Genomic DNA, 25,071 nt, shown 5'->3' with positions numbered 1-25,071 from the left:
GGGTGGGGGGTGGTGGTGGGGGGATTTTTGTTCTCCTCCCCCCCGTAGACCTGACTGCTAATCCGTGCCGAGAGTCTGCGTGTGTTCCGGGGGTGCTCAAGGCTTCCCCTTAGCGCTGCTGTAGTGCTGGGAGCCGCTTGGGATCATAACTGGGGCAATCTCTCATTTGTGTAACGCTTTTTAAATTTGATCTCCTTTTAATGGGAGCTCTGGGAAAAAGGTTGAAGTGGGCTAGCAGTGGGGGAGCATATGATTATTTCCTGGGAGTTCGGAATTTTATATGACTTTGCTTTCCTGGGTTTTCTTTAGTGTCTTGCTTTATATTTTCATCATCTGCATGGCATCGTACAGTCATTCCCTCGGTCTGCTGAGGGGGTTGGATAGTAAGGAGGCTGAAGGTGGGGGTAGGTGAGATCTCTTCCAAAATCTGGAGGGACTACATTTCTCTGCTTCTGCATGACTTCTACCAAATGTTCAAATCCCAATTCTAGTCTCTCCTAAATCTGAAAAGGGAGAGCAAACCATCTGGTAAATGATACCTATCACGAGTGCACAAAATCTTGCTCACTTCCAGGCAGTTTTAGCCCACTGGTCTTCTGGAAATGTGAAGAAGAGTGGAACAGGCAGGATGGGTAATGCCATAAAAATTGGGCTTCCCCTGCTTGTCAGTGCTCCTAAATTTACAGTTCTATTAAAACCCAGCTACTTTGTTGCAACTTGTATTAATTCTTTTAAAAATATGACACACCAGTTTTTGTATGCTTTAATTTCTCAGATAGTCTTGTCATCTTGTGTAAATAAGTAAAATACAAATTTTTTTTTTTTTTTTTTTTTTTTTTTTTTTTTTGGAGGGTGAGTTATAGCAGCTCCTGCAAGTTTTAAGTTCTCTTAAGCAGTCCTTAAGTTTTTCTTGATTCCTGAAACTGATTTTAAAAAGGAAATATATTCTTGTCTGTGTGCCAGTGGAGTGCACTGTGGAAGCACGTATGATGCAGGGATTTTTCAAAAGGCATTGTTAAGAGTTAGATACGTGAAGATAATTGAATTTCCTGATGAGGTTGGAGCATGACGCCTTCAGGTCAGTTGGTGTGTAGCTCCAATACTCTTACTTATTTTCAAGAAAAATAACAATGTCCGTATCGGCACATTCCTTTGGTCAATGGTTCTTCTCAGAGTAGCAGAGAAAGGTGTATACTTAATTTGGGGGAGAGTATAGCATGGATTAGAGCAAAAACTTTGGTTGTGACTTTTTGTGATAAAAAAACCTTTATGTATAAACCAAACAAGAAATTTTCCTTAAATAACATTTGTACCAAAGTTGAAGAGAGTCTTCTAAAAATAATTAAGTCAACAGTTTGGTAATAAGTACTAAATTATATTTAGAAAAAAAAAAATAAAGTTTCTAAAGTTCTCATATCCTATTGAAACCACTTGCTCTTTAAGGTAAATAAATAAATAAAATAAAAATCACAGATCATTATCCGTAAGTGGATTTTCTGTCCTTTTACTTACCAAATTGTAATAACTGGGGTTCACAAGGAATTCCTGTGGCAGAGATTGCAGAGCAAGATGTTATTCTAATCAGATTTTGCTTAACACTGTGGGATGCCGTGAATTCTGGGTCACAGTGCAAAACTCACTGTAGTCATTGGAAGGAATATCCCAAGTGTGACTGATTTTGGGATGACCTTGAAGATCAGCTTTAAGAAATTATAAATTTGAGATTCATTGCCATAAATTGGGTAAACCAGCTGCCATAATGCTTGTGGACAAGTTTATAAGGGTTATTTATAAGGGTCTGCTATTAAACTTTTCCTTGGACTACTTGTTTTTTATGTTGGAGAGAAGTGTCAATAGCTCAGACGTTCTGTAGTGCTGAGCAGGCATGAAATTAGCGTGGGTAATAGAATTGCATTCCATAGGATATCCTGCAAATACCAGAGAGCTTTAACTGCCTCACTTTACACATGGGGTTAGGCTAATATTTCATTTTAATTTGTTTTCTGATTGAATTGTTTAATTAGATGCCATCTGGGAATTCCCTTAGCATATAAATTGCAGTCTTGTAATATTTTACCAAGTGGCCTGGAAATGAGAAGGAACAAGAAATGCCTTCGTATAAAACACTTTTAAAAGTAGGTGTTTCTAAAAAGACATTTTCACGGCAAGAAAAGTATCAGACTGAAAAGAAATTTCCAGGTAAGAGAAGTTCAGAGAGAATGGAAGTATGTCCGTGTCCTGTTCGAAAAGAATAGCATTGGAAAGGGAAATATGGAACTGATATTGACCAAGAGTGGAAAAGTTTGAATGCCCAAGTATGTCCCTGCCATATTGCACATCTTACACCACTGTGTATCCACACTTCTGCAAATGTTGAAGGATAACAATTCCTCTGCACTCATTTTCTGGGTGCTGGAAGTACTTCTCTGCTTCCTTCTTTCCTCATTATGTGTTAATTTATGTCGTGTCGGCAGGACTGGCAGCTCTGAAGTTTAGCTGGGCAACAGGGACCACAGAAGTGTTTTGTGGAGTGGAAGCCTGATGCTGGAACTTGAACTTTAGCCTGGGAATCATGAATTCTTGGCTTGTGGCCTGCCACAGTTTACAGTTTTGATTCTGGTCAAATCACTGTACCTCTTTACAATGCCCATGACCTGCATGCTTTTCTCTGGCAGTGTGTTGTGGTGATTGTGGTGTTAATTACATCTGAATGCTACCTGGATTCTTCCCCCCATCTGGACACCCCCTTCTCCCCCCACCCTATCAATCATTAGTAGGAAGCATATCTTTTATTCTATCAGACAACCCGCTGAGAGAAACTTTTAGTTTCTACTTCCTTTTGAGTTTGCAAACAAGATGATATATATTTTTTTAGATTAATTGTGTGTGTTTTTATGTGTGTGAAAGGAATGGAGGAAAAGACAAGATGGATAGTTTTATGCAGAATGCAGCCTTTTTTATGTCTAACGAAGGTGTGCAATGCATGTATAATCTAGTACTGTTGAGATTTATTATCAGAATGCATACTTTAAAGGACTAAGGTTAATGAATATTGTGTTAAATGAAATATCTGTGGTTCCAACCTAGGGTTTGAAATCAGTTTTTATCAATTTTATTTGAAAACAGTGTGCTCTGTTGAGTTCCCAAGGAACACATTGGTTCAAAAAACCCCAAACACTCTCATTTTGTTAAAATCAATGCAAGAATGCTTCAGACAGAGCACAACACATCGTTCATCTTCATAATGCATCATGCGTTGACTCTGTCACTAAAAAACTGCCCTACGTTTCACGTGCAGTTGGAAGGTCATGTGAGCAGGCAGACTGCTCTTAATCAGCTCCTTAGTTTGTACCATTGACGAGGAAAAACACTAGCAAGAAAGGAACAATTTATTGTTTTTTGCAGCCTGGCTTTAGGCCATCATAGGTGATGAGTAGAAACTTTCTCTTGAAAAGCCGTGCTATGGTTAAGCTGATCTCACTTGAAACACCTCATGAATGCCATCCTGTTGTCTTACCATGCAATGTTATTTTAGTGGTTTTCAGCCTTTAATATTTTCAGCCTTCCTGATTGTGATCAGATGATGTTTGCATTCAAGCGTTATTTTAAAAGATTATGGACTATTAAGTCTGTTAAATGAGCTTGCTTCCTTGCCCCCACCCCGCCTTGGCACCTAAACAGAATTAATAAATTACAGGCAGTTAATACATAGAGTAGATCTAAGTTAAAGTTGTAAACACACAGTTCATTTCTGGACCAGCTGAATTCTTAGTTAAGATCAATGGATGATACTAAGCCACCTGTGTTGTAAGACTTTGGTCCCTCGTTTTTGCAAGCTGCTGCATCTTTTGCCATAAATGGAATGCCAAGCACTGTGTGTGGAGTTATTTGGGAAAGTTTGTAAGAGAGGAGATGCAGGTGTTATCTCTCGACCTACCTGCTGCTTAGAATGGACATCTTATCGCTCTTGGTGGTCAGGTGGGGGAGGGAGAGGTCTCCAGCATGGGATTCATTCCCTGTGTCCTGGACAGGTGATAGGGTTGAATGATTTGCTTTCAGAAATTGCATATTTTGAGTTCGGGAACTAGGTCAATCCAGGTCCTTAATTTTAGCCATCTAAAGGTTTGGATAAGTAAGCCCCATGTTTAATATATACCCTTTATTTATATTTTGATTACCAACGTGAAGAAGAATGTAGTATATAAACCTCTGGTTTGTGATAGCTGTCCTTTGAACCTGGCTGGCTAGCTGGATTCTGTAAAGTCAGGCTCACTAGGATTTGCACGGCCACTCCACCGTGTCTCTTACTCATGTGTTGCTTTCCTTCTGGGAATAATTAATTGTTAAATCCCCCCAGCTTGTTTCCCTGAAGCTCCAAAGCAATTAGGCATGTTTATCACTCACTGCAGTGTATTTATTCTGCTGAGAAACAAATCAGCAGTAGACAGTAGTCCTGGGAACACAGCTCTTGCTCCGCCACAGAGGGCCCTATATTCACAGGCTCTATACAAGCCAAGAGACCTGCTGTCCCAAAGCAACTAATTGCAAGAGGAGGAACTGCTTGGATATGTAAGACACACAGGATTAATTCCATTACTTTTTCTTTTCAGGCTGTGACTTCTCAAGTCATTCTGGATTGCTGCATGTCAGTGTGGATTAATTTGAATTTACCTTTCATGTTCTTCCGTGCTTAGGAATGGGTGCACTAAAAACCTTAATATAGTGATTTCAGTGAGAAGACTTAGGCTCTTAAATTACTGTGAATTTTCAAGCGTTGCTGGAGATTCAGGCTGTAGTATATAAACCTCTGGTTTGTGCTAGCTGTCCTTTGAACCTGGCTGGCTAGCTGGGTTCTGTAAAGTCAGGCTCACTAGGATTTGCACGGCCACTCCACCGTGTCTCTTACTCATGTGTTGCTTTCCTTCTGGGAATAATTAATTGTTAAATCCCCCCAGCTTGTTTCCCTGAAGCTCCAAAGCAATTAGGCATGTTTATCACTCACTGCAGTGTATTTATTCTGCTGAGAAACAAATCAGCAGTAGACAGTAGTCCTGGGAACACAGCTCTTGCTCCGCCACAGAGGGCCCTATATTCACAGGCTCTATACAAGCCAAGAGACCTGCTGTCCCAAAGCAACTAATTGCAAGAGGAGGAACTGCTTGGATATGTAAGACACACAGGATTAATTCCATTACTTTTACTTTTCAGGCTGTGACTTCTCAAGTCATTGTGGATTGCTGCATGTCAGTGTGGATTAATTTGGATTTACCTTTCATGTTCTTCCGTGCTTAGGAATGGGTGCATTAAAAACCTTAATATAGTGATTTCAGTGAGAAGACTTAGACTCTTAAATTACTGTGAATTTTCAAGCATTGCTGGAGGTTCAGGTATTTCAAGGACCATCTACTGTAGACGTAATGATATTGGCTATGTTGATTACAACTTGATAATTTATTACAACAGTTATTGATGTTAACTTTTTTGTGCTTTTGATATCTCTAGTTCTCTTGTAGTTACATTCTTTCTCGATGGTTCTTCCACCATGGATTCATTTTGCCATGGTTAGGATGCAGTGGCCAAAACTGAAAAGTGGTAGTCTGGTCTTATTAAGGTAGTTGTATTTTTTTTTCTTTTTTTCTTTTTTTTTTTAATTGTCTCTTTTGAGCCAGAAACAAGAAAAGTTTTATTTGGCTACAAAGTGAGAGTGAATGGTAGCTTTGTAGTTGGGAAGGGAATTGACCTGAATTCTGTTTTCTTCAATCTAGACAATTTCTGTAGTTCACATGAAAGCCTTCAACAGAAGGTTTAAAAATGAATCAGGAGCAGAGACTGGAAGCTGTGACTTCTGTGCCCTCCACTAGCTCTTTTATTGCTAAGCTGAAGAATTTTCTCTTTTCTCTCTGAAAAAGTTCATTTTTGTTGACGTTTGTTATCTCTGCGTAATGGCACAGCTTCAGTGGAAGGAGCGGATTGTGTACTACAATCTCTGAGCATATGATTTATGGGCTGTGCAGAGATGGAGATAGCTATTCTGCTTAAGGTTCTGGACTCAGCTGAGTGCTTCATTTCTGCTGGCTAGGTGTCACTTTGGAAAATGTTGCTCAGGTTGACACAACCAGCCTGCAGCTGTGCAGAGATTCAAACTTAGGCCTTTTGACTTTCTGCTAGACTGTTGTGCCCGTGCACTAATGAATGATTTTATCTGCATGACCAAAATAAAGAGAAATACATATGGAAAGAAACGCAAAGCAAGACCTATACATACCTGCTGGGAATTGTGTATTATGTGTGAGATCAGCTTGGTCCCAGTGTTGTGCTCTCTCATGGCAACCTCCCCCTTAGCAGTCCAATATGAAAACCATTCTCCCTCTTGGGCATACTGTGACCTGGGGTTGATTGTGATCTGCCAATTAACTGTTGTGCATGCAAGGGTGGGCAAAGAGAGCAGTAGGAGGTGTGACTTTGGTTAGGGCCTAGAACCCAAAAGAGCCTTTGCTCAGAGGAACCTCGTGCTGAGACTGCCATACAATGTGATATGTCTGTTGTTGTTTACTGGGTCAGAAAAGCTGGCTGTATCTGTACACAAGGTGCACTCTGTGTTTCTGAATCAAATACAAGAGTATTACTGTACACCGAGTTCAAGACTGTGTTTTGAGAGATGGCTCTTACATGCTAATGATACTTATTCTGTTTAAGGAACAGGACGCAACACTAGAGTCACATCCAAGTGTGCTATTTGTTTGTGGCTGATGGAGTTTTATTTTTTTCTCTTGCATGAGCTAAGTGCTTATGAAAGAATCTAGCCCTCTGCCTCCAGTCGTACAGGATCTGGCCCTGCAAGTGCATGTGTGCAAAATATGAGGCTTTCCATTCTGTTACAAAACCAGAGACTACAAACACTTGTTTATCACTGAGCCTGGCATGGGCTATGTGGTTTCTCCATAATCTCTAGGGCAAAATGTAGAAGTTCATGCCTGCCTCTATCTAACGTTGCTCCCTTGACTGTGACAAACCACAGAAGCAGTTTAATTTAATTCTGTGTTCAACAGAAAGGTCTTGTCATCAACATCACACTATGAAAGCAGGCATAAGCTGCAGTATAATGCGATAAGCTAATATTATCCATCTGAATGTTGGAGACATGATACATAAAGAAAATCTATGATGATTTACAAAAGTTGATACTGGGCTCAGATCTTGAGACAGTGGAAGCAGTTGTGAAGATGGCTTAGCTGCCTTCATGAGGACCATAGGGAATCCTTGGTTGCCATTAGAACAGCCCAGGAACTTGATCATCAGCTTTTAATGTGTGGAGTGTAGCAAGGGACCTAATGGGACATGAATCATCTTTAGCTGGTTAACAGATGTCCTCATTGATTGCAGCCATAAGATTATGCTGTTTGCTACGCTTGGACCAGAGATTAGAGACTGGATTTAGTACAGTGTGCTGTGGTGTCTTGGGATTGCCCCTGAGTCTAGAGCAGATATTGCATGATTGGTGATAATAATTGAAGTAATTTACTGGTCCACAACTAGCAAATCTACTTCTTTAATGAAATTAAATGTCTGTCTAATGCAAAAATGAAAACTGACTTCTTAATTTGTCATGCCTCCTCTGAGATGAAGTCTTTTTCATTTGACTGCTATATTATTTTTCTTTTAATTTCATTTTTTTTTAATTTAAAAATATCTTCTAGTCTTCCTGGTTTTGTTCACAAAGCCATATTATGGTCAGAATCTAATATCACTTCCACCATCTGTGGAGTAGTCCATCTGGGCTGTCTGTGGCTTTCCAGTGCTACCTCTGTAGCTTCTTTAGAAACTTCTGGGCTCCAAACATTGGACAGTGTGGGCAAATATGCTAAGTAGACACTGAAATTGCCAGGTACCTGAAACCTAATGTTCTGTCTTCGTGCTGCTGTTACCATTAAATCCATTTTGACTACAGTTGTGCCCTGCAGATGTGTTCTTCGTGTAACACCATCGTTTCTGGATTCTTCATAGATTTTCTCTGCTCAACTGGTGTTTTGTAACCAAGGTGCTACTTTTAACTTGATATCCTGAGTTTTCTGAGGCAAAGCAGAGATCTTTAAGAAAAAAGCATGACTGTGATTATTACAGCTCTCCAGCACCACCTCTTCTTGGCTTTGAAAATAAACAAATAAGAATATTCTTACTTCTTTTGTTTGTTTGTTTGTTTGTTTTTTAATATGGAGATGGAAGTTCCAAGTTGCTAGCTTGAAATTCTCTGCCTTAAAAATGTCAGAATGTGTCTTCTCAAGTCCGTAATGGGTTCTTACTATATTCTCTACTTAAGCATATGGCTTTTTTTCTTCATTATAGCTATGATAGTAACACTGTGGCAGCTAGGTGAAATCCCAGTTGTCTTGTGATCAATGCTGTAGTTGAACCCTTGACTCGGAGATCTTTGTCTCCGTGGATGAGATCTGCAGGAGCTGGGCAGAAGAGAGGAGTGTAGGGAATTGATATGGCCAAATTTATAGAGACTTGCTGGCGGGTTTGACTCAATGCCAGAGTTGCTCAGATGAATCAGACAGAAGGTCTTCTCTTATCCCATTAGTAACAGCCCAGAGAGAGTGTGTGACTCCTGCAGTAGGCAAAAATTGCAGTGTTGTGTAGTGGCCACGTCTGTTCTGCCACTGTAAATCTTGGCCTCACTGATATGAATTTGAGGCTGACATGAGCTCTGAAGTATGAAATTAGATATCCTTCCCAACATGCATGTTATAATTAACACATCTTAAATACCACATAATTGCCCAGTTCTCTACTTATATCTTGAAAATTCGTGATCTCAGTGACTTTGTGTCAGTGAAGTTGGTGGGGGGGTGGAAATCCTATTGTAGCTTTGGTTTTGCGTTCCTACTTCCTAAATCAAGCCCCTTATTTTAAATGTGAATGTTTGAATTTTCCTTTTATTAGAGCTGTCACAGGTGATCTCTGAGAAAAGAGGATTTCTATAAGCAGCTTTCTGAAGAATGTTAGAAAAAGAGATAGTATTTCTGGGTTTTTTTTTAATCATAGATAAATGAATAGTCTAGCCCTCATTTTAGGGACACGTTACAGAATTTTAGACTGTGTTACTTGCCCATGTGTAATCTGGATCTAGCTAGAGATCTGTTTCATGAATCCTCCAACAAATACAGGGAATTATCTGTCCCTGCTTTCATGGCGGATTCACATTCCTTTGAAGCTTTTCTTTCTGCATCGAGTCATGACTTGCCAAAGGCTTTGCAAGAAGGTTTGGCATGCCCTAGGTAAGAGAAAAACTGTCAGATAAACTTTTCCAGCACAGCAGATTCAGTGAGTCTGTACCCATCCATTACAGGATTATCATCGCAAGAGAGTTATGGTTAGAGAAAACACCTTTTGGGATTTCTCTGTGCACAGGATAAATGTGGCTCACAGAAGAGAGCACAGCATAGTTTTTAAAATAACATTGTTCTATTTGTTTGTTTTGCTCTGCACTATTTACCAGCTGTAGATTGCACGATCACAGGAGGCCAGCATTTTCCTCCTCTACTTGTGCTAACAGGAATATTTTAAGTTGTTCAAGTGAAGGGTGGGGGAATAGTGTGTTGTAATTTCTATGGTATTTCTGATTAGAAGGTGTGTTAACTTCATGTGTAACAGTTTGGAGGATGAGGAGGGGCAGGGAGTAAAGAAGTATAGAAGCTAAAGGCTGCATAAGAATACCTGAATGTTTTATCCCTTTTTAGTTAATATGACTACAGCTATTGAGTGGAAACTGTCGAGTTTCCACTAGTGTTACTGGTGAAACTAGTGCTGTTGAGTTTCCATGGAGTGTAAAGAAGCCATGCACCGTTTCTGATTCTCTTCTGAAAGCCTTTTACTTTCTTGTTGCTCTCAAAACCAGTCTCTCATCTAGTAGATTATTACAAATATTTGCTTGTGTTAATTAAAACCAACTGTAGCAAAAAATGCAAGACTTGACTCTATCTGATACAGTTTATATAGACCTTTTTAAAATGTGTGGTATCTTTAATGAAGGAAGAAATATTTGGCTTGCATACAGCCAGAATATCATTAGCAAGATGCTGGTCTTGGCACCAAAATTGTATTGCAATTGGTCTCCAATATTACAATCACGTATTGTTGTTTTGATCCTGTTTTTTCAAGAAGCAATCGAGTTAGTACTCTGTGACTTTCCAACACAATGTCAGCCATAAAGAATTATGACATTATTAAACTTAGATGTAATTGAATGAGGTATTTTAAACTTGTGTTTAGCTAATATTTTCATATGGTTGTAAAGACATGTAAATTCAAAATTAATTTTAAACCATTAGACATAAAACAAGCATATCAACAATAAAAAACCCCCACAAGTTCCAAAGGGATGTATAAAGCCATATGTAATGCCAGGAAGACTACTGAATTTATACACTAAAAGAAGCAAGGCCAGAAAAAGCAGTAGCAAAATGATGTCAGGAGACTTGTGTTTGGATAGAGCTTTCCTACTTGCAGCTTTCATTTCTCTAAATGCAGGTGTTGTAAGAGGAATGCTTTTAGTATAGAAACATTTCATCTCATTAATTTATTGTTATACTTCATATAAATGCAATTCTGGCAACATACATGAGTCTTTTAGTACAGTTTATGTCTTTCTTACATGAAAGCAGTTTAAAAGCACTTTTAAAAATGCTAATTCTACTATATTTTCATTTAAGTACTGAGAAAAATTTTGCATGCAAGTGAACATGGAAATATATGTACAAATATTTAATATATTAAAAATATTCTCTATATAATAATAATATCCCTCTCTATAAATGTATATATGTACAAATATTTAATATATTAACAAAATACAATATATTAACAATATAACAATATACAATATAATATCCCTCTCTATAAACATGGAAATATATGTACAAATATTTAATATATTAACAATATACAATATATGTACAAATATTTAATATATTAACAAAATACAATATATTAACAATATAACAATATACAATATAATATCCCTCTCTATAAATGTATGTGTTTTTAATGGTTACACTAAGGATCCATATGTTTTGTCTTGAAGGCAGGAAGGATCTTCACCATTGCCTGATATGGGCTGACATGGAAGAGTTTTTAAGTGGTAATAAAAGCATTGAGGCAAGAACTTGATGAGGGCAAGTGGGAGCATGTTTGCATAATATCTCAGTGTGGTGGCAACAGGAGCAGACTCCTGCAGTCTGGAAAAGCAAAGGACAGAAGTATTGCCTGAAGTGCGATGGTATCAGGTTTTTAGACAGTTGTTAGTGTTCTCTGCAGTAATTGAGTAATAGCTGATGGCTAAAGTGACATATTTCATCACTCACTACTGGAGACTGTTTTCAGGATGATTGAGTGCTGTAGAAGCAGGTATGATACTGGGCCACAGAGTGAATGGGAAGCCACACTATTGATTTCTCATTTGAACAAGCAAGCAAATGTAAAGCTTTTTATATTGCAACTTCTAGCTCCTGAGAGCAGATTTTTAATCGTTCAGCCATGGATTCTTTTTTCATAATTACAAAATAAGCTGCTGTGGGAGAATTTTTAAATTTATGGAAGAGTAAAATTTCTTGTCACAAGGAAGCCAGGAGGCTTGAAGCCACACAAAGGGAAATTTAATGTCGTAATGTGTCAAACATTCCTTGACTCCTTGCAGTAACAACATGTCAATATGTTTTTGTCTGCTTGACAATATATAGGAAATGCCTTTGATTTTGTAAAATTGCATGTAATTTCTCAACATTTCTTTTGATTCTATTGATTAAAGCTTTTCTGCCTTGCCTAAAGACATTAAATAGCAAACCATCTGCTAAAAACAGAATTGGCATCAGTCCTGAAAATTAAGGTTAAAAAAAAAAAAAAAGTTTAGTCTAAATTTATTTCAAAGAATGTTCCTATTTGTGTTCTGAGATGAAGAGGGAAAGAAAAGCTTCTGATACAGTATGGCAAAAGGTTGGAGTACCCAGTCAAATACTGGTATTGACTTCATATTGTGGAGAAAGAGATGTTGACTATAGCAAAAAAGCTTACAGGTACCAGAAGATGTAGTGTATAAGTTTCATTACAGACTCTGTCCGATATGGCTGTGTGTTTACCACCTGTATCAGTTATGCAGAAATTGATGGATAATCAGCCATTCAGCCCAAAGTATTCTTTGTGTGGTTGCCAGCAGTGAAACATGGTGATTGCATAAGTGTAGATTATAGAGTAATCCTCATCCTCCCAAGTTTTATTAATATAATGAGGTGATAAATATAAAACTGGCATGATCATGGAGAGCGATTTTTTTTATTTTTTTTTTTAAATTATACTTTGATCTTCTGATTATGCTTTGCTATTATCTTTGTGTGAGCAGCTTTTAGGCTGTGAATGGCTACGCTGAAGTTGAGAACATGCTTATAGGAATAGGAACTTTCCATATGTTTGTAGTGTTGGGACAAAAATAGAGAGTACGTTTCTTGACAGATTAAGACAAAGAGTTTGCACATTTAGCCTAGCTTTTGTGGCTCCTTATGCCAGGTAAGAATGCCATGTAACTTCCATAAAAAGTTGAGTAGCTACCCTAGGGAAAGAAGATACATGGAGGAGGGATTACTCAATACTCTGTGTGCCAGCACAGATTCAATAGAAGATAATTCTGGATATTTGCTTCTTCAGCAATTGGATTATCATTTTAACTGTTCAGTTAAGACAAACTTTAAATATTAAAGCCAGCTCTGCAGGTACTATGCATTTGTGTCCTTTCTGCTATTAAAAGATATGAGGTCTTTATGTGAAAGTGAGAACAAGCCAGTCCTGGTAGGGGCTGTTCTGTCTTGAGATTTTCCCTTACATTTAAAATCTTAAGATATTGATGGATATTAAATTATTCTTTTGGATTACATTCTCTGCACATAACAAAGGGTCCCTGGACTGAGTTCTCAGTCAGTGTGAATGTACCTGATGTTCTTGCTCTGAATTCTTTCCTCAGCTGGACTCACATAAATTACTGTCACTGCCATGCTGTAGTAATTCATATAGCTGAGGTATTGTGGGGCTTGGGAGTAAGTGGGATGATCTGTGCAGAACAGTATAAAAAGCAATAACTCATTTCCTCTGTTCCCTCAGAATTCTGCCGTGTGTACCCAGGGGCCAGGTCAGGATCAAGAAGGGTGGCTCTTTCTTCACTCGTGTCTGTGGAGTTACTTTTCTCATGTCACCACATCTGGGTCTGAAGCATAAAGAAGGGGATGGGAAAGAAGAATGAAAGTATCCACAAGTAGAAAAGACAATATAATTATTAAAGGGGTTATGTAAAATACTATGTCAAATTACAGACAATGGTGAATATTTAGCAGTGGACTCTCTAGCTAGCTGGGTTGTTCTTGCATGTCAGTATGTAGCCATATAATTGTCTGACTGTTTTTACAGTGATCATGGTGCAGAGAATCTAAGAGTTTTAGCCACAATGACAAACTGTGACAGTGCACAATATCACAGAAAAAAAAAAAAAAAGATAAAATAACAATATAGGATATAGCAGTTTAGCTTTACTACATTAAGCTAATAAAAAACCCCATATTTGTACTTTTAAAAGTAATGTAACTCTTTTACTCTCTATTTACCGTTCATGCTCCAAATTTATTAAGACTGACTTTGAATTTACCTTTCTGCTATTTGTTGAGAACAGATGTTATTTTCTCCCAACTCCTCGACACCTGGAACTGACAAAATTCCCCAAGCTCATTCAATTATCATCCAACAACCAGGGCTTTTTCAAGCAATTTACCTACAGGGGCCAATTCAACACAAGGTGGAAGAAAAAAATACCCTTTTCACTGAATTTAAGATAAACTCAAGAGAAATCCTCCTCACTTCATCAGAATGAGTAGCTTTGGTTTTTTAAATAAAAAAAAAAAAAGACAAAAAGGCAAGTTTATGAAGTTGTATTCATGCCCTTCTTCAGTACATGAAGCATATAGAGCTTGATAATTTTCTTCAGACTCAAATTTAAACATGATAAACTGTAAGTTTTTGTTGTTTCTTAAGAAGGTAGAAAAACAAAAGCTCCCTCTTTGTAGGGTTTTTCATCTTGCTGAACTGCACATCTAAATAAATATTGTGCTTGAGTCATTCCTAGTTTACACCAGAGAACAGTGAAAGCAGCGAGATAGGAATTAGATCTCTTGAGGTAAACTGATATATTCAACAACTCTGGCATAGTTTTAATGCTATGGGCCTGTGTGAACCTCATGAAGTTCAACCAAGCCAAGTGCAAGGTCCTGTACCTGGGTCATGGCAATCCCAATTACAGGTTGGGCGTAGAATGGATTGAGAGCAGCCCTGAGGAGGACTTGGGAGTGTTTGTGGATGAGAAGCTCAACATGAGCCAGCAATGTGCGCTGGCAGCCCAGAAAGGCAACCACATCCTTGGCTGCATCAAAAGAAGCGCGGCCAGCAGGTCTGAGGGAGGTCATTCTACCCCTCTACTCTGTTCTGGTGAGACCCCACCTGGAGTACTGTGGCCAGCTTTGGAGTCCTCAGCACAGGAAGGACATGGACCTGCTGAAGCAAGTCCAGAGGAGGACCATAAAGATGATCAGAGGGCTGGACCACCTCACCTATGAAGACGGGCTGAGAGAGTTGGGGTTGTTCAGCGTGGAGAAGAGAAGGCTCCAGGGAGACCTTATAATGGCCTTCAATTACATAAAGGGGGCCTACAGGAGACATGGGGAGGGACTCTTTATCAGGGAGTGTAGTGATAGGATGAGGCAAAATGGTTTTAAACTGAAAGAGGGGAGATTTAGATTAGATACTAGAAAGAAATTCTTCGCTGTGAGGGTAGTGAGACAGTAGGCACAGATTGCCCAGGGAAGTTATAGATGTCCCATCCCTGGAGGTGTTTGAGACCAGGCTGGATGGGCTTTGAGCAACCTGGTCTAGTGGGAGGTGTCCCTGCCCAGGGCAGGGGGGTTGGAACTCAATGATCTTTAAGGTCCCTTCCAACTCTCACCATTCTATGATTCTATAGTGTCACAACCCTTCCTTTCCTGCAGTGTCTGGAGCCTGCAGTCACCTCAAACAGTGAGAGTAACGCAGGGAGTAGAAGGCCCTCGCTGAAGGGATGTACACATCTAAGTTTCGTATCTTTCAGTTCAGACTTTGTAAGGGGGAGCCGTATATTCTACTCAAGTGGACAAATGAAAGTGTGAATTGCAATATTTACCTTTAAGAAAATTGAGACCTGAGCATGGTGTTTTGGCCACAAAACTTTTCCCGGCACTGTCTGGATTATCTGTTTTCGAGATATCTCATGTCTAGCAGTGGTTTTGTTACAACTCACCTTAGAAGTTTCAAAACCAAAATATAAACTAAAATGAGTTAACAAGAGATACAAACAAGGTTACAGTCAAGCGATTAGAATTTGGATGAAAATTTAAATAGTTTAAAATGCTGCAGCAGTGCCATGTGGCAGGATGTGCTTATGGCCCAGCGAAGAACTTGATGACTTTCTTTTCCTTTTTTTAATTGCATTTTGCCAAACTCTGCTAATGTCTTGTTTTTGAGAGTGATGTTTTTGCCTCTATATTAACCCTACTCTTTAAACATTCTGGACCTGTATCATAGGAAGTTCAGAGTTAATGGATTTTGGGAGCCTATGGGTAAAAGTGGGTAGGAAAAGGTAAACTCAGTCAGAGGATCTCTCTTACAAAAGTGTAGGAGTTCTCCTGCTGCCTAGCTCTTTGGGAGAAGCATTAAAGAGATTGTTGAAGAAAGACTAAGTGGCTGCTAAAAGGTGTGTTCGATTATGTAATCAGCCAAATTTCAACGAGCACTTATAATGTCAAATAGTGTAAGTGGGAATGAAAATCCATTTTTTCCCCATCAGCTTGATCCACTTCACTAAATGTCATGGTTTAACTCCAGCCAGCAACGAAGCCCCACGCAGCTGCTCGCTCACCACCTCCCCCTCCCCGGGGGAAGAATTGGAAGAGGAAAAGTGAGAAAACTCGTGGGCTGACATAAAGGCATTTTAATAAGTATATCAAAAGCCATGTACACAAGCAAAGCAAAACAAGGGAATTAATTCACTGCTTCCCGTGGGCAGGCAGGTGCTCAGCCATCTCCAGAAAAGCAGGGCTCCATCATGCATAATGGTTACTTGGGCAAACAAAGGCCATCACTCCAAATGTCCCCTGCTTGTTCTTCCCCCAGCTTTATATGCTGAGGATAACATTGTATGGGATGGAATATCCCTTTGGTCAGCTGGGGTCAGCTGTGCCAGCTCTATCTGCTCCCAACTTCTTGTGTACTTCCAGCCTTCCTGCCGTTGGGGTGGTGTGAGGAGCAGAAAGGACCTGGACTGCTAGCAGAACTAAAACCATCAGTGCACTGTTAACACCATTCTGGTCCCAAACCAAAACATAGCCCTATACCAGCTGCTAGTAAGAAGGTCAACTCCCAGTTGAAACCATGATACTAAAAGAACTCAGGAATAACTTTTAAAACTTGTACGTGGTTACAGACATTTATGTAGTGCTGGAGGCTTCTGTTGAAGAATTCATTAAAAGGGCAATGATCTTGCTGCAGTGTGAACTTCTAATAGAATGTCTTTCTATGAAACTTGTATTTAAGTTAATTCTACTTCTTCAACATATTTTCTTTCTTAGGATTACCTTAAAATTTGTGAGTTTTCCTTCTTCTGAGATCACTAAGTCCCTGTTCGTTTCACAGTTTCTGTGTATAGAACAAACATGTATGTATAAATAGGACCTATTTCATAGGTTCTCTCACAGGCAAAATGTCTAAATACTGTAAAGCTTTTGTAACATAAATCTCTAGCCCCTTATTTAGTCTGCCATTCTTTTCCAGGCAGAGTAACTGTGTGTTGCTTAACCAGGAAACTCACTGTGTTCTAAAGAGGGAGAAAAAGCCAGGGTGGACGTGGGCTCGTTTGGAGCTTTGCTCTGTGTGCCAGTTAGTGCAGTTGCCCCTCTCCCTTACGTAGCTTTATGGAGGATGGACTCATGCCTGCATCAACAAAATAGTTGACCCCATTGCGATACTGTCAAATTATTCTGGCTTGTGTGTTTGTGGTTCTTTCCAGTCGTCCAAATTAAGTTTAGAATTTGCATTAGTCGTGGTTTTAATCAAAAATTTAAACTTCTGTTTCTTGTGTGTTTGAAGGTAAGGTTAGGCTTGTTCTTGTTGTTCAGATGTTCTTGTTATAACTTCCTAGAAGTTTGGAAGCAGCCTGTTTGTCCAACACGCTTCCGTTTTGCTTCCTGAAGAATGCCATTCTTTGAATGCCTCAGTCTTGAAGCCCATAAACTTCTTGCAACAAATACTTCAAAGTCTGAATGCAAGTCATTTTCCCAGTTGTTTAGTGCATGCTGCTTCTTCAATGAGTTTGTTTATATGTACACTTCAAATTGCCTCAATTGATGTGGCATGTTTTAGCACTGCCTTTTACCTGACACAAAAAGTGCAGTCAAATCAGTAGATAGTGCGAGTAAAAACCTTAAAATTAGAAATTATGACAAAACTCATGGCTGTCAGAGAAGCAGGCTTTCAGTGTAATGTTTTTTTAAAACTTGTAAATTCCATTTCTGTACGTCTCTTAGATATGTTTTGTAATTTTTTTTCTGTAAGTGACTTTGAAGCCTCAACTGCTTAACCCCTGTTAACACATTACCTTTCTAAGAGAAAAAACATACTAATCTCTTAAAGTGCTTAAAGCATACCTCAGAATTTTACCAAATGCATTGCTGGTGTTACAACTCAGATGAGAGGGACCCCAGTAGTTATACCGTTTGCAGTACTTCCCTATCTTATGTATGTGTGTGTGTATACATTTGTATTTAAATATATTTCTATATAGTCCATAATATTTTTTTTTTAAATAAACAGAAAATTAAAAAAATTAAATAGGATATTGAAAATATATTTCTGTATAGTCCATAATATTTTTTTTTAATAAACAGAAAATTAAAAAATTTAAATAGGATGTTGGTGCTTCCTTGCACAACTGTGATATCATGGAATATTAGATTCCACTGCCGTCCTACTATTTTGTAACACAGCGATGAAATTTCTGTTTACAGACAGCTATTTGGTTTGTCTTGGACTAAATCAGGAGTAGAGGTGGCGCTCCAACAGGAGGGGAGTGATGTCCCTGAAGTTGGTGCCTGTCTGTAGTCTAGTTAGCACACAGTTAGCTGGACTGTGTACTTCTTCTGCCTCAACAGCTACCTGAACTGTGACTCAATAGTGATTAAATCTACATGGTTGTGTTTCTGTAGGGCACAAGGTCTGGCAGTTGTACTAAATATCGTTGCTTTCTAGAACAAATTCAGAGCTTGTGTCAGCAGTGTGTTATAATTCCATTGTGTCAGTGGAGATGTGTCTGCCCATGGCCGGTTCACATTCACTGCTTGCTTATTTGCTGATTTTATCTTTTTATCTTAGATGTGAAAGTTGTAAATGTACTATGTTGCCATGCTATGCAGCTATTCCTATCAAGAGAACTAGAGGTAAAAGGCTAACTAATACAAATTCTGAGGAATTCACCCAATCAAATTTGGTAATTATGCAATCGCTTAAAATCATTACTAGTAATATTGGCATTAAAAGGAGGATTCAAATACCTATTGGGTTATCTCATAACCTTTCCATCTTATACTCCTGAATCTGAATTAATAAAAAAACCAATGATTGGTTCATCAGTCTAGGGTTATCTCATAACCTTTCCATCTTATACTTCTGAATCTGAATTAATAAAAAAACAATGATTTGTTCATCAGTCTGCCTTTCTAGTAACTTTGGAATCTAGTAGTCAAATTGATGGGAATCAGAGTTTAAAATTCTTGGAAATAATTATATCAATATGATATTCCACAAATAATAGAGGGAGACTCTGTAGGTACTGCCTTTGTGCCAGCTGAAAAGTTCCAGGTATTAATATTTGCCATTAGAGAACGTTCATGGGAAAAGAACACCCACCTGCCCCCAGTAATTTCCTAAACACTGGAAAATTTTCAGAAGAGCTCACATAACCCCAGAAGTCCAAAGGAAAACTGACATTATCAGTTCTTGTGCTTTTCATGGGAAAAGAACACCCACCTGCCCCCAATAATTTCCTAAACACTGGAAAATTTTTAGAAGAGTGATCAGTGCTCAGTGATCTGATTTATTTAATTGTGTCCTAGGTCCTTTCTAAGCTTCTTGAAAAGAATTCCTGTGCAGAAAAGGGACTATTCATTCTCCTAATATGACTGCAACTTCCTGGTTGTACTGCAGCACATTTGCTTTTTTATCAGCTAAACTGAATTCTGATTGCAGATGGCTGAAAAACTGGGACACAGCAAATTTAGCAGCAGTATTAATAAAAGAGACAGCGTACTTTGCTATTTTCATGTATTGTGCAGAATATCTGCTGAGCTGATTGTCCGTTTTCCTCAGCTTCAGGATTTCCTTTGATGAAGGGATCATATGGTCTTTCAAAGGTCCTGACTGGGAAGTACAGTGGTTGTTGGGATCCAGCATCTCTGGATCTCTTATTATAAGCTTGGAAATGTCAAAACATAGTTTGTCCCTATGGACTGATTACCTTCAAATTATTTGATTCTCTCTGTGGCCGTGCTGGCTTTAGGCTGAGACACACCTATTGCTGCAGAATCGCACTGATATTTGATAATTATGTTAGAGATCTTTAGTGTAGGTGTTGATATGAACACATACAATCTGGAGGGAGGGAGGTTTTCTGAGGAGTAGGTAAGATGTAGAAAATGAAAAGAATCATTCTGTGCAGAAACTGTTGTGAAGCCCACATGAATATTTGTATGTGTGAGTATATATATATATATATAATAGCTATGTAAAAACATACATTTAACAGATGTGAAACTTTGGAAGACCTAATTTGGAAAAAAATCTTCAGATAAGTTATTCATTGCTCTCCAGAATACTTTAGGAAGGATTTGTTTGCTGTAGGAATGTGTAGATGTATTTCTTTAGAAGGTAGAATAGCTACTGTCACAATTAATTACTTTGTGGCTTGCAAAGCCTCACAGTGCTGTCTAGGTGGGTATGATAGATAAAGTTTCGGTGTTTGAATACATGGAAAGTAATTTCTTTCACCACCTGAAGGTTTTTTCTGTTTGCTCAGCATGTGTGATGCCCTCCTATAATAAATCAGCATTTTACAGCTGAGGATGCCATTCTGGCACACTGCAGAGCACTACTTCAGCACTTAAGTTAGCCAGTTAATTTTTACATAATCATTTGCCATTCTACAGGAACCTGAACTTGAGAACAGATCTTCAGTAATGTTGACTGCCACTGGGGAGAGGAAGGTAAGAACATCAATAAGACCTGCTGACGGCCAGGCTGCAGTTAAAAAGTTTGATGTGCTATTCCCTGACATCTATGTTTTCTAATTATTCTTAAATTAAGGTCAACTTTACAGGGCATAAAGATATTTTCAGTGTAGTCAACACTGTCTTCACTTTGTATTAAGGTGCAAATGCAGGCCCTTGGACTGCTCTGCAGGGGAATTGTAAAATCTGTCTGGATTTGCAGTTCCGAGTTTGCAGAAAGCTATTCCAGATTTCAGTTTGGATCTCCGCAGCCATTAGAGCAGGATCATTATTGCTAATAGAGTGATCAGTTACAGGTGAAAGCCTGCCACTTTGAATAGCTGGGATCTGGATTAATTCTTTCAATTAATGGTCCTGCCTCCTTTTGATATTACTGATGGTTGTTCTACCAGCAGGTAGGCGTGATTTTTCTTTCGTTCTGGCACAGGTGACACGTTTGGCTTGCTGAGCTGATTAATATCCCTAAACAAAAGCTTCAGTGTTTACTGTTCTAGAAGGAGGCTTGTCAAATCCAATCAGTCATTATATTTACGTGGCAAGTTGTGTTTGAAATACATTGTAATCAGCCTGTGTATGAATATTTTTAAGAAACAAAGCAAATAAACTTGACACTGTTTGAGGCCCTCTGCAATGAACGGAATTGCTAAAAGAATGTTTGCAGCAGGAAGATAAGCGTTGTTACATTTTTAATAAGTGCATTTTTTACTTTGATAATGAAAATTCTTTCTCTATTTTTGTTAGGAATCTTCCTTGTCAGAGAACATATTTATCTCCTCTTGCTTAGGGTCAAATTATAAGCTAACTGCTTTGGCAAAATGCCAGTTGACCTTGTGACAGTCTTGTATATAGGCACTGAGATGGGCTGTTGGGACTGGGGCCCTTCTCTTATTATTTTCTGTCAATGGCTTGGATGAAGTTCCTTTTCTTGTTTTATATTGCACAAGGAACGCTACCTTAAACTTTTAAATTAGTAAATAAGGAAAAAGAATTTGCAAGAAAGGGGCTGTGTTTCTCTTTGAGAGCAGCTTTTTATGGTGCAGAGGTAGTTTTATTTCACTTTTTGGAAATTGTGTGCCATTTCAAGGTGGTTAAGTGCACGCATTTGCAGGGTAGTATTACCATATCCTGTCCAGAAAAAACCCATAAATTGTGAAGCCTGGCAGAGCAAGGGAAGCTCTCCTCGTCCATCAGTTTTTGGTGTTGTCAACTCTGCCGCTTTGTATTCCATTGGCAAAATTTCAGCTAGCAAGCTGCTGGAGAGTTATGAATTGTCTTTACAATGACAAACCTCTAAAAAATCTTATTTAATTTGCTGACTACAGTATGGTTGCTTTGTAAAGCATATCCTTTCCATGATTTCCTAGAATTTAATTTAGTCCTATAGCAAAGGTTTTCTATCTTTTTAGGAGAACTTACTCAAATGAAGTCTGAAAAATCCCTGTAAAGGCAACAAAGCTATTAAGAACTCTATTAATACTATATATAAAGAAGAATTCCTGCTCTTTAGGGTAAGCTGATACTTTTCACAGTAAAACCCAGTTTAATTCATGCCTTAGTAAGAATTGCCTAGCAACTTATTAACAGGAGGCAATTGTTTTTCTTTTGAAATTTCACTTTCATGAAATTCTTTACATCTATATCACCAAAAAAAAAAACCCCAAACAAAAAAAAATACCCCAAACCAAAGCAAACTCTTAAATCTTTAACTAAAGGAACAGTAAAGAAAATTCTGGCTGGTAACTAGGAATGTTTTGTAAACAACTACAAACTTTAAACATAACGCTGTAAGGAACTACAGTTTAAGAAAGTCTGGAGGTTATCATTAGTTTGATACAGTAAGGACAGATGTAAGGGATGTAAATAGAAGCAGTTATGTGTGAATGCATAACCCCTGAAGCCCACATTTGCCAATTTTTCAAGGAATGTCTGCTCTTAATGTATATTATTGATTGGTTTTTCAACCCAGAAGCTCCATTTAATTATTAATACACCTCTCTCCAGGAATCACCAATTTCTAATGTGTGCTTAAATGCAGAACTCTTCCCACTGCTTCTGAAATCCCTGGAACACTAACCCTTCTGCTTTCATCTGACTAAGACAGTGTTTACTCAGACCTGCAGTATAATTTATAGAAGATCTGGTTTGCCATTTACTCTGTTAATATCTTAATTCCATTAAGCTTGTGCTAATGGCCTCAGTTCCTTGAACACTTTCCTTCTAATGGAATGATTCAAGCTATTGATTCTTCAGCTGACTTTATTGTATGCCTTAAGGTACAAACCAAGCCAGAGGTGCCAACTCTTAGTTCTGCAGATTTACTCCAGAAGTGCTTCTGTGCAGTTCAGAATAAGTATTACAAGTCAAGGGTGTCTACTCCCAAGTTTCACTGAGATTTTGGTGCTCAGGGAGTTTAATAAATGGGCTTTACTGAGAAAGAAATTTAATTAATAGAAATGCTTATTCTGTGCATCCACTTCTTCCACACACAGAGTTTCCCATAATGACTCTCCAGAATATAAACATCCAAGATTTGCACGTTTGATTTTTCTGATCTGGGAAATGTATGCTACATTAGTTTAACCTGCACAGTTCCCTACTAAAAGTTACTTATTTCAATTTATTGTCCCCGTATTGGACCTGGAGGTTTCCCAGACAAAATATTTTCTTTTCTGAATTACGTAGTACTTTTTCTTTAATCCTAGTGGCTCCTGCAATCCTATGGACTTGGTCAGTAAAGCAGTAGTCAGCATGAGTGAGACTAGTATAGTCTGCTCCACTATACATTTCATATTCCACTATGCATTTCTGAGTGGAAATAAATTCCACTCAGACCCTGTTGTTTTTTCCAGACCAATCTGTAGCCTGTTCCTTGAGTAATTTTTAGAAAGCTATGGCTGGAGCATTCACTGCTGAGTTTTTATGAATACAGAAAAGCTTGGGTGGTTTATTCTGTATCTTCCAGATTATTATGAACACGTAGTATTTTCCTTCTTCTTATATGTTTTCCTTTCCCAGTCATGTAGGAATAAAAAAAATGAATGTGGGTGCAGAATGTAGTTAAGATTTATTATGGCAGTGGGATTGATGAGTTCAACATATCCCTGTATGCCAGTTAAGATGGAGAGGGCAACTGTTAGTCATGCGCCTTGGGGGGAAAAAATGTATTTATTCCCTTGCAAAAAAGTCCAAGGTAAACTTTGAAAAACATTTTTATGAAATAACCACCTTGAGAGAGAATTCCAGCTCAGTGTATCTACATCTTTATTTACTTGTGCAGCTGAGAGGAAGAAGGAAAGAAAAATATCCATGTGCAAATGTATTTGTACAACAAAATGGAGAAAAAAACATACTAGGAGCTTGCTTTCTTCCTAGTACATTTACTGAATCAAATCAATAGTTTTACTGTGGTATCTTTTAGAATTTTGCCTGGGGTTTTTAAGTCACTCACAACCTAAGGGGAAAAAAACCCCAATCACACCAAATCTGCAAACTTGAAAAGAGCCTGTCCCCTCCTTTCTTCCACTTGATGAAGGTGAGGATATATTTTAAAAGGTATACTTAGCCTGGATTTGACTTTTGAATTTAATTTCTTCTGGCTTGAATGCACGATAGAGTCATCATTTGTAGCTTGGGAACAGTATACAGAATAGTTTTCTGTACATGGCATGCATCTGTCATTTAGTGTTTACATGGATGAAATTCAGTGATTTGCTGTTCCAGGCAAGTGTTGAATTAAGATTATCAGTTGGAAAACAGGGTATTTCTCTCCATTTCTATATTGTATGGTGTTGTCCAGTAAGAGGAAAGAGGAAGACAAGGAAGTCTCAGTTTTGCAGAGGCTCTTCTGTTTCTCTGTAGTGTCTGGCTTTTCTTCCTGAAAGGTTCTCTGAGACTGATTCCTACTTTAGTGCAAAGTTTTGTAATAAGACTCCAGTGAAAATTACCTGTACTTGGGTCTTTTGCTTATTCCTCTGCGAGTCTGCTGAATGCTACCCCAAAAGGTGGGATTTTGTGTGAAAGAATAAAAGACGGGAAAGATCATGCAAATGATAAAACTTCATTTCTTGGTTTGTTTTTTTTTTTTTAATGAAAAATATAAAAGAAAACCCAAGAGCTTGATTTCTAAAGGAAGTGTGTACCTTAACTATTTCAGGTTCATTCTATTATAGTTTTGGTTAGCAGTTTGTGTGACTGTGTCTCATTAACATTTAACTCTTTTATCTAACATGAGTAATTAATTATCTTGCACGGTAACATTAAAATTACGGGGTTTAAATCAGTACTTTACAGGAACAGCCTTTATTCTGGAGAATGAAAAGGTGCAGAACAAAGCCCAAAGTGGATACTTTTAAAAGGGCCTCCACAGGTCTAGTGTGAGGTCTGCTTATCTTTCTTCATACTCAGAGATGTCTTTGTCCATGATAGAAAAGAAAGTTAGATGAAATGAACCCCACTTTAAATGTTTGTCAGCCTAAATCTCTTGAAATCAACAGAGCAAATTCTGTGAGTCAGGTTGGCCAGATTTAAGCTATGTCTTCAAGCAAGTCCATGAAGCTTGGGTTTTTTTCTGTATGAGCTAACCAATATTTTGTTGTGGTTTATGTTAGATACTCTTCTTATGAGTTGGTGTAGCCTTTTTAGGTTGGCTCCACCGGCCATATGTATGCTGTACTGT

The 25,071-nt window shown here is 38.3% G+C and overlaps 1 protein-coding gene across 1 annotated transcript in view; it reads left to right on the top strand.

Moving 5' to 3' along the window:
- The window catches only part of GALNT18 (polypeptide N-acetylgalactosaminyltransferase 18), a 278,270-nt gene that overhangs the window by 696 nt on the left and 252,503 nt on the right, over positions 1 to 25,071 (top strand). The gene's annotated exons all lie outside the window — the stretch shown is intronic.

Source organism: Calidris pugnax, unplaced genomic scaffold (assembly GCF_001431845.1).
Source record: "Calidris pugnax isolate Ruff unplaced genomic scaffold, ASM143184v1 scaffold26, whole genome shotgun sequence".
Taxonomy (NCBI): domain Eukaryota; kingdom Metazoa; phylum Chordata; class Aves; order Charadriiformes; family Scolopacidae; genus Calidris; species Calidris pugnax.
Note: the sequence above shows the minus strand (reverse complement) of the source record. Positions and strands in the feature narration are given on the sequence as shown.